The sequence below is a fragment of the Haemaphysalis longicornis genome, unplaced genomic scaffold, assembly GCF_048455015.1.
Source record: "Haemaphysalis longicornis isolate Haplotype H1 unplaced genomic scaffold, Haemaphysalis longicornis Haplotype H1 scaffold_3, whole genome shotgun sequence".
NCBI classification, from domain to species: domain Eukaryota; kingdom Metazoa; phylum Arthropoda; class Arachnida; order Ixodida; family Ixodidae; genus Haemaphysalis; species Haemaphysalis longicornis.
In genome coordinates this window covers 60,315,613-60,328,168 of record NW_027526335.1, presented here as the reverse complement: position 1 = coordinate 60,328,168, position 12,556 = coordinate 60,315,613, and positions in this window count along the sequence as shown.

The window sequence follows — 12,556 nt, the reverse complement described above, 5'->3', positions numbered from 1 at the left end:
AAAAATATTAACGCCGACTGTGAAAAGTCGCACACAAGCAGTCCGGATAACGAGGTGTGTTTGTGAATAAGCACTTCGAAAAACGCAGTTCAAGTTCATCGCACCAATGTGCCGGCTGGCAGTGCTCATTAGCATGCAAGGTTGAACGCTCGGTGTGTAAGTTGGGCAGTTCAGCTGAGGATTACGAAAATCTGCTTTCGAGGAAAACACAGCTCTATTTACAACAAAGCTTTGTATAGGTACCCCTGGCGCAGGTCGATGTCCGCCCGTTTACGCGTCGCTTTGACACGCAAAAAGTTGGTTGTTGTTTTTGTTGCTGTTGCTGTTGTTTTGTACAGTAAAAACTCGTTAATTCTAGCTCGAAGGGGACCATTAAATTGTTCGAATTAAGCGGAGTTCGAATTAGCGGGCGGGCACTAGAATGAATGGAAATTGCGCCACACTGCGCGGGTGGAACACAAAGAAACCATTACTGGACTTGCTATCACGAATTGGGCGCTAATAAACGTTTTTGGCCGGTGATTTTGTAAATAATGTTTCGTAAATAATAATGTCATGCGCCGGAGCACTAGCGCCGGTGGCGCGGCGTCCTCAGTAGACGCGAAATAAGCTGTTGCAGGAGCACAGCGCACCCGCCACGCTGTTGTTTTTCTGTTTCGTTGTTTTGTGTCTCTAGTAAATTTGGTTTGGATTGAATTTGCAACACATTGTAAACACTCTGGGCTGACTTCTTCTACCAGGAACGATGAAAACCATGTGACCATAATTTGAATTAACCGTTCTGGATACCGACGCGTCCCAATTATCAGAAGTTTTGCCCCATTAAAATATACAGGGCTGTGCCAGGACCAGGGCGTGAGTTCGAATCAACGGGAAGATCGACTTAAATGAGGTCGAATTAACGATCTTTTACTGTACTACTACAACTACTACTACTACTACTACTACTACTAGTAGTAGTAGTAGCAGTTAGCAGTAGTAGCGTTAGCATTACGTTAGCGTTAGCAGCGTTAGCATTAGTAGTCGCAGTAGTAGCAGCAGTATTAGAAGCAGCAGCAGTAGCAGCACCAGCACTAGTAGTAGTAGTAGTAGTAATAATAGTAGTAGTAGTAGTAGTAGTAGTAGTAGTAGTAGGGGGGTAGTGGTGGTAATAGTTGTGGTGGTAGTAGCCGCTAGTAGTAGTAGAAGTAGTAGTGGTTGTAGTAGTAGTAGTAGTAAGGGTAGCGGTAGTGGTAGTAGGGGTAGTTGTAGTGGTAGTCGTAGTAGTTGCAATAGTGGTAGTAGTAGTAGCAGCAGTAGTAGTAGTAGTAGTAGTAGTAGTAGTAGTAGTAGTAGTAGGGGGGTAGTGGTGGTAATAGTTGTGGTGGTAGTAGCCGCTAGTAGTAGTAGAAGTAGTAGTGGTTGTAGTAGTAGTAGTAGTAAGGGTAGCGGTAGTGGTAGTAGGGGTAGTTGTGGTGGTAGTCGTAGTAGTTGCAATAGTGGTAGTAGTAGTAGCAGCAGTAGTAGTAGTAGTAGTAGTAGTAGTAGTAGTAGTAGTAGTAGTACGGTGGGTAGTGGTGGTAATGGGGGTTGTGGTAGTAGCCGCTAGTAGTAGTCGTAGTTGTTGTTGTTATTGTTGTTCTTGTTATTGTAGTCGTCGTCGTCGTCTTTACGTTCCCACACAATGATGGGCGCGGCTGGCGGTTTTACCATTAATTAAACTGAATTGCAAAATACACGTTGCGAACATATTTTACATTGCGGGCCGCCAGTTCAACTAAGATTTGAGCAATGTTTATCTTATTTTTTATGTATTGCAATTTCGATAAGGTGTGATGCCTACGGATAACTTGAAATTCGTTTTTTTTCGTGGCACCACTGGTTCGGTGCAACTGTCCCAGCCAAACTTCAGCTGAAACTATTCTAGGATGACATTTTAACCTTACTCTAGCTTCCTAACTCTCTGACCCTAACGCTAACTGTTCTCTATAGCCGTTACTTAACTAATCTAAACAGGTGAATAAATGTCGTAAATACAGTGCTTGTGTCTATTCTCTCACTAGACGTTTCAGCGGAATTCGCATCAAGAGTGCAAAAATGGATCGTTGTATTCGAGTACCAGTTCGAACGAACAACGCGAGACTCGTCCCTGTTTTTTGTTGTTGCTATCCGAAAGTCCTGTATCTCGTATTAGTTTTTGTGCTAATGACCTCCGTTGTGGACCGCGATCCTGCCCTCGTTTGGAGTTTTGCAAATAGCTCCAAGTCAGTGCGGCAGTTCTGCCTATATAAAAACATTAGTCCCGGCTCAGTAAGCGTCACCGCCACGGCTCTCGCCTACCCCGCTTTAGCCTTTTAGAGCGCCGTTATCTCCGGTGGGCAGGCTTCCCCTTCTCTGTCCTGGTTTCTGGATGGCATTGACCCCTCTCGGCCACTGGGCGGCTGTGTGTAGTAAAATGGTTAGAGCATCGTACTAACGTTGATCACAAAGTTAGTTACCTTGAGAATTCGGCAGCTCAGAACAATCAACGTCCATTTTAATTGCGTCATGTTCCTAGGATCTTGAAATTCGCTATAATGATTTTCTAAGTCCAATCTAAATTAGCCGATAAACAAATCTGCTTGTTGCGAGTAATTTGGAGCGATAAAGTGAAAAGAAAAGAAAGAAATGAACGCCGCAAAAATAGAACACACATCACGTCTACAAAGGACGACCTTGAAAAAGTTGACCAATTAGACCGCGTCGTCGAGATCCTTTTTAGTTGTCAAGCGCCATCAAGCTAAAATAGAATAATAAAGTTTGGAACTAGCCATCCTTACCGTAGAAAATAAAAAAAAAACAAATTTTAATGATCTAGATCGTAATGGCGTCGCTGTCGTTCTGCAGTCAGGATGGATTGATTAAGAAACCTGGATTGATCCTCCATATTCTAATTTCATAATAACAAGAGTGATTCCTCTAACACCACGCACATATAAGCGCCCACGCCGGATACAATACCATATTTTAGCGTTCCTAGACGCTTGTCACAGGGGCTAGAAGTGCGCCCAGCAAAGGAATTGTTCAATGATCCTTTGACAGAACACTCCTTACGCCGTGGTTTTTAGAGCCGCAAACACTGCGTGCGTCTGAGCAATACCATCGTTTTGCTTGAGAGGCACTGTCATAATCCCCTCTCCACCCAGGGCGCCGCGTTCAGCTTCCCAATTTGTGGGAATGAGCCTGTTAATTAGCCATCCTTTCTCGCCACGCGTTCTGCTCGGCAGTGGAAAAAAGTTTCGATGCAAGCCTGTTGTCTACACGACTAACAACCTTCGCGAGCTTCTTTATTGTATGTAATTCAATACACGCAACCTAACGATAAAAGAAAAGGCGGAGGTTGCACAAACGCCGGTTACGAGCCATTATTATGACACGCGATACCATGCTATGATTTACGACCCACCTCGGCTGCTTTGGTTATTTGTATTTCTGCTTTTATTGTTTCTTGTTCTCTTCCAAAACTCCCAAATATTGGCATCGTATTGGAAACGAGTCTATACAAAATAGGTCTAAATATAAGAGAAGCATGGTAAAGCTTGTAATAAATGGAGTTGGTAAAAGGCGTACTGCTCAGTTCCATAGTTTTAGCTTCCAAGATCTCGACCATCTAAGTTCCCTTTCTAGATATAACATAATCGAAGCGATCAAATCACACAGCAGCATCACGTATAAACTACGACGAGACGGGTAGCCCAGAAAAAAAAATGTTAGAGCTTTTATAAATCGAGACTAATGAGTCTCGTTAACTGCCTTGTGGTTTTCCCCTTTTATATATCACATTAATGTAATTAGGAATCGGTAAGGCTGCGTGAAAGACTGTACACCACAACTACGCCAATCCTCCATTTGTAACGCGGTTTAACGAGTCACTTTCCATACCCGCGTTCTCACTGACAGAGCCCCTGGGGAAAATCCGCATTTTTACACCGAACGGGTAGCTTGAGCACAAAGTAATTACGGAAAGTCATTAACACCCCGTTGGGCGAGAAAAAAATGAATCAGGGCAATTTACTGTTTTTTTTTCAGGCTCATCAAGCTGCGGAGATAAATTAAGCTATATCGAAGGGTATTGTCGGGTGGCCGGCTCAATATCGCTTAGGGTTCCTAAATATCGAATTGTGGCTTCACGGCATTAATCAAAGTGTCACCCATGAAAGCTACGGATGAAGAACATTGTAGTACACGTGCGTATAAATTATCTGTCAGTTCGGAAATGAGTAGGAATATTAACGCCCACTGCTTAATTAAGATTATTGCGCAATGCAGTAAATGTAAAGAAAAGGCGTGCACTGAGCGCACGCCACACTGCTCTCTACAATGACTCCGGACAAGGGTAACAAACGATGAAACGCAGCGGGCGGCAAGCCTGAATCAAAAATGTGACCTTGGGTTCCAAAATTGCCCAAAGCGAAATGTCAGGCTTATATTGTGCATTTCCTCAGCCCAGGCCAACGTCTTTCTTTGATACCATCGCGCGTTGGGCCATGGTAATAAGCGGGCTTTCGCTCGGTTCGCGATTTAAGTTCGGTGAGTCAGACGGGTGCGTGGCGCCAAAACAAACTTGCAGAAGTCTCTGACTGCGCAGGCAGGTGGCATAAAAAGAAACATAAGCGTTAGCACTGTTAGCCAAAAGAAACTACCGAAATTCGAAAACTTTTCTACTAATGCCTAATAATTCTTACGAGTATACGTACTCCATTGAACCAACCATACGTTTTCTTGATGGAATTGAAGAAACACGTTAAACCAGACTCGTTAAACCAGACATAGCGTGAGGGTGCTGTATCAGATAAACTTTCGGGATTCTGTGACTGCATTTTTCGTGTTTTGTATTTGTTAGATTTCTATTTATTAATTCGTGAATAATAATGCGTGTTGTCTCTAGATTAGATACACCTTCTCGATTTCGTTATTTCTTTTCAGTGTTCTGATATGTTTTTTTATCGTGTGCCTTTGTGCTTTTTAGTTTATTGCGTTAGGACACTGAATTACGTAGACCTTTACAATTTCGTCAGCTTATTTCTAGTTTTTATATTTTAACCATTTTTAAAGTTTTATGCATGAACGATGGTTGCTATATTTTCTATCAAAGGCCAAATAAATGGCTCTTAATGGCCAAATCGAGGATTTCTTATTATTTTTGTATCTATTTCTTGTTTTTATTTTTCGCAATGAAATACAATTACACTAATTGAAGCCAGTATATTTGTACTGCTGAAATGTACTTACACCGCAAGCCTTACACCCGTCCATGCTGTTGGCGAAGTTCCCTAAACCCTAAACCTGAGCCAAATATTACACGTGGACGTGAATCGGTGACCGCACAAATCGCTGTCAAAGAAGCGGAAAAACCAACCGCGCTCTCTTCAGTTCTCCTCATTATGCACCCCTGGCATGGCCTAAGCGACGTCACTGAGGCCATGGCTGTCCGATCGGCTGTCACTGGTCAACTTCGCGGCTAATTGCGCCCATTTCCGCTGTCGACAGCGCTGTGCACGAGCCTCATCTATGCCTGAACCTGTAGTCACAGTTTTGCCGTTTCTTTTATGTTTTGAGTGCGTGCATAGTTTGAGTGATGAGCTCAATACTTCCCTTTCAACGGGAATACTCGACAACAAACGTTTACTGCTTCAAAAACGCCCTACCCACCCCTACCCACCCGAGCAGGTACCCATGCCTGCTTTTTTGTGGCACCGGACCGGAAATAGGGCCCTCCACGTTACGGAGAAAAGGAGAAAACTCCCCGGCCTATGATATATCGAAGGCCGCCGAAGTGAACGCCGCGAGCCCCCCCTCTCCGGGCGAGAGCGCGCAGCTTTCGTCGCGTTGACCGCGGTCGAGTTGAGAGGAAACGATTATGGGCGATTTCTCATCACGCGTAGTTTCGGTGATAGAGAACAGATTTTCATAATTCTTGCGGGAGGATATTGCTGGGACAATAGACTTTACCCCAAAATACATTTCCAGTACTCAATGGTAAGTGTTGCAGGGTCCCTTTAACAGCCCTTAGTGGACCGGGCTCGAGACGTCAGTGCGTACTCGCGGCCTCGGCTGTGGCCAATGGTGATGATGAGCCGAGCGTAAACAGGCTCAATAATGGCTATACCTATCATGACACAAAGAAACGCCACAGCGCCTAGACGCGCACAGAGTGAGAGTACGGGGGGCGACGGCAAATGGTCTTTGCTTGTTCGCGGCAGGGCTCGTCTTGGATTCTTGGGCTCTGTTGAGAAGCCTCTTTGTTAACCCTCAAAAATAATGGAAGTCAGGTCTGCATCAAATAGGTGCCAGGCACCGAAAGTTAAAAATAAAATTTAGCTTTTTCGCAGCTCACTGTCGCGTCGTCATACCTTTCATTGGACAGGTAGCATTTTGAAACCATATAGTGTGCAACATATAGCACTCCTTTTCTAAATACCAACACTTTTTGTACAGCGTGGTTGGCGCCATCAAGAATTTTTTGATGGTCTGGTTATTGTCTCAAGACTCATACTCGCTCCAATAATATTCCACGAATACATTGGAAGTGTCCTCAAGCAATATAAAAACAAGAAAATGAAACCATTATGTGCGCATATTGGTTCACGTCAGGTGCAAAGAGCACTCTGAATAAAGTCCCAGCTCCGAACAAATGTTATTCTACAGTTGCCTTCTCAGTGTAGATGGCTCCCATTCGGTTTTTGAAGAAAACAAATAATAAGGATGAGCGTGTTGGTAGTATGAATTCTTATTTGGCGGACAGTGTAGGATTTCTCATAACAACGTCAAGCAAACATTTTTAGCTCACCCTTTAGCAACCGGTCAGTAGCACATGTACGAGGTTCCAGAAACGAGGATTTACAGCTGTTATTGGAAAACGACAGAGAGACACGTACACAAACCTTGGTCATACCCAGCTTTCTCGCTCAAAATTACAACCTATCGGGAACCTAGAAAAACCACTTTGGGAAAATGATATTTGGCATAAAGCTAGAAGTCAACGTGAAGATTAAAACGCTAAAAGAATATTTCAGGTTTCTGAATAGTTGTTTGTGTAATTCGCTTTCAAATCTAACTCCCTATGCATTTCTATGGGATAGTTTCCATGGCTCAGGAACCCAGTCGCGCAACGTGCGCGAATTGAAACTGTGCACAAAGCAAGTATTCCCCCAAATATTAGCTGTGGAAAAGAACTTGTTATTTCGCTAAAAAATTGCAGAGTAATCACTGTTGAAAGGACTGCCATGAGCGGGAAAGCTGTACATGACATTGTTCACAACCATTGCGCCTGCTGAAAACAAAGAAACACCCGGCGCAGTAGCTCAGTGTCTATTGTGTTTTGTCTCTGGAGCCCTGGGGCGTGGGCTCGATCCCAGCCGCGGTGGCTTCTTTGCCAATGGCGCAAACAGACACCCTCGTGTGTAGATATTTCGCCGTGCGCCAAAGATCCCCAGGTGGACAAAATTAATGCGGGCACCTTCACTACTGCGCGTCTCATAGCACACGTGTAGTTTCTGCGCCTCAAACGCCCCAAATGCAATTTTATGTATTTTAAAGGGTTTTGAAAAGTGCTCTGGGAGCAGATTTTCTCTTGTTTGACGCGGCTTTCATGGCCCATTGGCACAACTTTCATGGCGCTTTCATGCTTGGCGCTTTCGTGTGATCGCTTCTTTCTGTACTTTCAATGCTATTTCAGGCTTGAAGAAAATTTATCGCTAATGTATTTATGACGACATGAGACATTTTCATGCAGGTTTGTGTGTACGTACGTACGTACGAAAATTGGTACTCACCATGTACGGACGTGCGGACGTCCCGAAGACAAGTCATCGTAACTTAGCCCCGCTCAATTTAAGCCAGCAGCGGTGGCATAGTTGACAATGAAAGCGTTGCTAAGCATGACGCCATGGTTTCGACCACAAGTCAAGAAAAGTATTTCTGAATTATTTAAAAATAAAAATTGCACATACTTAAATGTGGATAAAGTAAAACAGCTAAATAAGGCACGCCACAGAGAAGCCTTTTGGGCCGATGCACCCCGGCGGTGTTTTTGAGAGCTCGTCACGCCGCGCGCAGCGACGTTAACACCTTGAACGCGCTGAGCCCCCCGCGTTTAGTTCGTTGACCCTTCGGGACAACGCAGTTTTTTTTTTTTTTTCAACGGGTTTATTACAAGTCGACTTTCTGTCCCATAAAATCTAATATGCCACGGTGAGAGCGCCACTTTTCACGACCACTTAGCCGGCGTTTATAGGGATATTTGAGTGTAGAAATTTATTACGGCGTTGAGAGAAGCTTGGAGGGTTTCCACGCGCACGTAGGGGCTGAGGGTGGTGGTAGTGACGCTGGCCTCACCTGAAAATAGAGAAAATCCTGACGCTGGGCTGGCAACCATCTTGGCGCCCTCCTATCTTTATAGTCTGCCTCTGAACGTGTAGGCGAAAATAACGTTGACTGCTCTTATGCGCCTAGAATAGACAAAAATATTGTTTATATCATTAGGTTGTCGCACTTCTGCTCTGTCGTGAGATAGACGATCAGCGATACTCGTGTTGTAGCTCGTGTTGTGGCCGCCAAGATCATTCACGTATACAATATTATGTGCTTCGGGATTTTGGATGGTGTGTCCAAAGTTGGGCTAGTTTATAGATTTATATGGTATTGTAAGTACACATAAATAAAGATGGAATTCATGTCTTGAGGCACGTGACTTAAGTACCCCGAAAAAGAACGCTCAAATACTAGGAACCCAGCGTTGTGGTTATGAACCCCGAGAAGTTGGATTTTGATGGGTAGTGAGATATGGGATAACTTAAAGTTGAAAGTATTGGGACAATATTTGCATACAGTTTGAAAGATCAGCTGCAAAATTCTTCAAAAATATCCCGTATGAGTTTGCTCTTTACCTAGCCTTTTATTTTGTTTCTAACAAATGTTCGAGCACCGCCTTCACTGACACCTGCCTTTTGACTGTTAAGTGCCTGTTTATTTCTGTTAGAAAATTTTTGTAAAGTTATGTCTACAACCAATAAGTTGAACTTCTTGGGGAATTGAAAATTATTTATGTCAACTTGGAGAGAGAGAGAGAGAGAGAGAGAGAGAGAGAGAGAGAGAGAGAGAGAGAGAGAGAGAGAGAGCGGAAGCTTCAATCCATGCTGAGAAGATTATCTCCACTGGCGGCAGGACCCGTTACTTCAGATGAAGGGCAATATAGTGAAACGAAAAAGTAAAACAAGCTTGAAGAGAAAAACAATCAATACGAGAAAAAACAAATAAAAACAAATGACGTGGATGAAGAACCGATAGTTTCACCCACCAACATAAACGCCATCACACTCGATCGAATCATAGCGTTGCAAACATAGCGCCGTGTCCACCTTCGGTAAAACTCTTCAATTTCTTCAGTGAAGCTTCTTATGCCGGGGATTTGTGGAATCTTCATATGACTAAGTAGAAATACCCTACGCTCCACCAGTCTTTGAAGTGCGAGAAGTTCCATAGCACAATTCTCTTGTGTGCGGGGGTTGGTTTGTCTTTTGTTTACGCGCTTGCTTGCCTTCCCTTGGGTCCGCTCTTGCTTTTCCTCAACAGGTTTCTCAAATATTTGCGCTGTGCAAACAGCGTCGGTGATGCTTACGCTCACACTTTTTTTTTTCATCGTCATTTCAAGCGCCTGCGTGACTAGTTTCATTTTCTTCCGCTCTCTCGAGGTGGCGCGGACGTTGTGGATGTCTGTCTTGCGCCGTGTGGCGGACACGCCGAAACGACACGTGTGTCCAGTTTCTTCCGGCTGCTTGGGGCGGCTGTAGTCACCCACGTGAATGTCTGTAAAACAATAACTTTGTGGGCGTCCCTTGTGTAACGATGGTCCCAGATCGAGACAATTTACACATTTGTTCAAAATCCTGTGTGAGCTGTGTGTCGTGTGGTAAACAGTTTCCTTGGTTATCCATTTTTATGGAATAAAACGCGTCATGATTTCTAATGCGAAGAATTCTTTGGCTACTTTTTACCCAATTTGTAGTGTAATGCAGATGATATTCGCTTTTTCAAAAATTTTATGCACACCCATTGCTTCATGACAACTTATTTTCTTCACGAGCTCTCTTCCTTCCTATACGCGACCATCCTTTCAAACTGAACCATTTAGAATGTCATACTTTTAATTATTCATGGTCATTCATCCCACGTACAGTCGTTGACTGGAACGCTTTGCCATTACAAATACCCACAGTCATTGATGCTCTTAAATTACATTAACTAATACTCGCAAAAGTTGTGAAATAAACACAGAATTATCACTTTTTACTATTGAAGTTATGCCACATTGTTATTTGTTTACAACAATTTTTTTGTTATTGCTTCTTCCTTGTTTACTTTTACGTCTTATTTGGAGCTAATATTATCTGGTCATATTTGTGTTCACGCATGCGCTGTTCTTTTCATCTTTTGTTTATCACAATCAATATCTTTTTTGTTGTGTTGAACACCCCTACGTAATGCCCTTTAGCGCGAGGGCATTTTGGGGTAGCTTGACTAAATATAATATTGAATATTACTTCTATCCTGCAGCCTTAGCTGAACGGCTCATACGCAGAGCCATGTGTCAGCCCCTCGCTTGTAGAGGGTGCACCACCGGACACAGGACGTTATAGCGGGAAAACAAACCTTAGCATAATCGGCAAGCCAATTGGCACTACAGATACTATTCACACTACTCGCACTGCATGATTTTACAGCGACGCAGTACATAGTTAACTACCGGCGGTAGTAGATGTCCATCAGTCTGCGGGTTTGAAGAAACAAAAAAAAATATTCCCCTGTATTTCGCGAATGCTCTCTACCTCTGAATCTAATGAAGATATTTTGGAGAAAAGTCAGGCTGAAATTGTTCGCTTAGACGACTCTATTAGGGGCGAAGCCCCTTAGGGGCTGGGGCTGTTGGCGTCTCCTGTCGTTGTTGTAATCTCCGTCCCATGTAGTCACGGTACTAAAACACGGAGAAACTCGTTTAAACCTCGCGCTAGAACGTAACGCGTGCTAAAGAAACACCGGGACACTAGTTTACGCCTCGCGCTAGAGAGCTTTGTGCCTCAAAGGCAAGAGACTTTCACAGCAAAGCTGTATACCTCTACCCCTTAAAGGTTTCATTTCCGTTGGAAAAAACGCCAAGGCGCCAAGAATAGACTTTTACACAGCATGCTTCGCCCCTCCCCAGGTTTCACGTCAGTGGAGGTTGCCCGTGATTTTTATAATGCGAGTTTCATTTGCTTATCATAATTAGTTAGTTTGCAGTGAAGTTGTAAACTTTAGACAATTCTTGTCTGCTATAGTACATGGCCGTCTACGGAGGAAGTATAATTACAGAAAACGTCTGTAGCTTGTTTTATAAGAACTATCGGGAACACATTATATGACAATTACCCACTAAGACTACTGTAAATTTACGGAGACGTTGCTCTAATTTTTATAATTACATTGTGCACAGCGAAGTTGTAAGAAAGGAAGGAACAAAGGTAAAGAAAAGACTGGAATTTATTAGCGTGAAATTCCTGCCTGCCAGCAATACACAAGTTTGTAGGGCAGGGAAAAAGACACGACCATGTTCGTCGACTAGTGGTCATTCATATTCGGGCTGCGCAATGCGGAGGAACAAGTATGACATTTCGTATATTGATATATCAACTGCATGTGGCCAGGTTAACAAAATATTCATTCGGAACAACAGCTGTAACTCTGTTCGACAGCAAAGAACAAAAACTTATACCCTTGAGCGAAAGAAGCAATCGTAATTACAGCACAACTATAGACATTTCTTTTTTTTTTCACTGAACTATACAAAACTCCGGAGGTTCAATAAGGGGCTGCTTCTTACACAGGGATGACCATCCTGCTGCCGCGGGCATTTCTGATTTAGAACTAGGTACGTTTCTCTTCATCCCATTGCCTTCCGTTTTCAAAGAATTCTCGGGGCTCTCGGGTCACATTTATTTCTTGAAGTCAAATGCTTTCTCTCTGCGGCAGAACGCGTGTCACGGGCAGCACGCCAAGCAAGATGTTATAATAGGTCATGAATCGGTATAACGTTATATGTATGACCTTGCCTAAGGGCTGATGGTGGAATGAAAAAGCATCTGCCTCTACCCATTTCGGGGGCACAGTCGGGCACACGAAAGAGACCGGCTGAAATATGGAGCTTCGACGTGGTGTCTTGTGTGACAAAACGTAAAGGATGGAACAAAAGAACCAGTTAAACGAAGGAATAAAAACACAACAGATACTGTTTTTGCCACAATTCTGCTACAAGCTGGTGGCTCCCATCTCAACGCTGTTGTTCAGTGTTTTGGCTGTGTGAGTATCTTGCGCCGGCAGAAAGAACGGCAGATGGCATTATCGGGGCTACTATACTCCCAACAGGACTGGCTGTCAGTGACGTCGCCGTTAGTTAGGCCACTGTCTGTTCCAGGTTACATCTTAATCACGATGCTTTGTCTGCACCATACGTTGAGCACCCGAGTGAATAATCGGGTACTCTGTTTACAGTACTCTGGTAGTA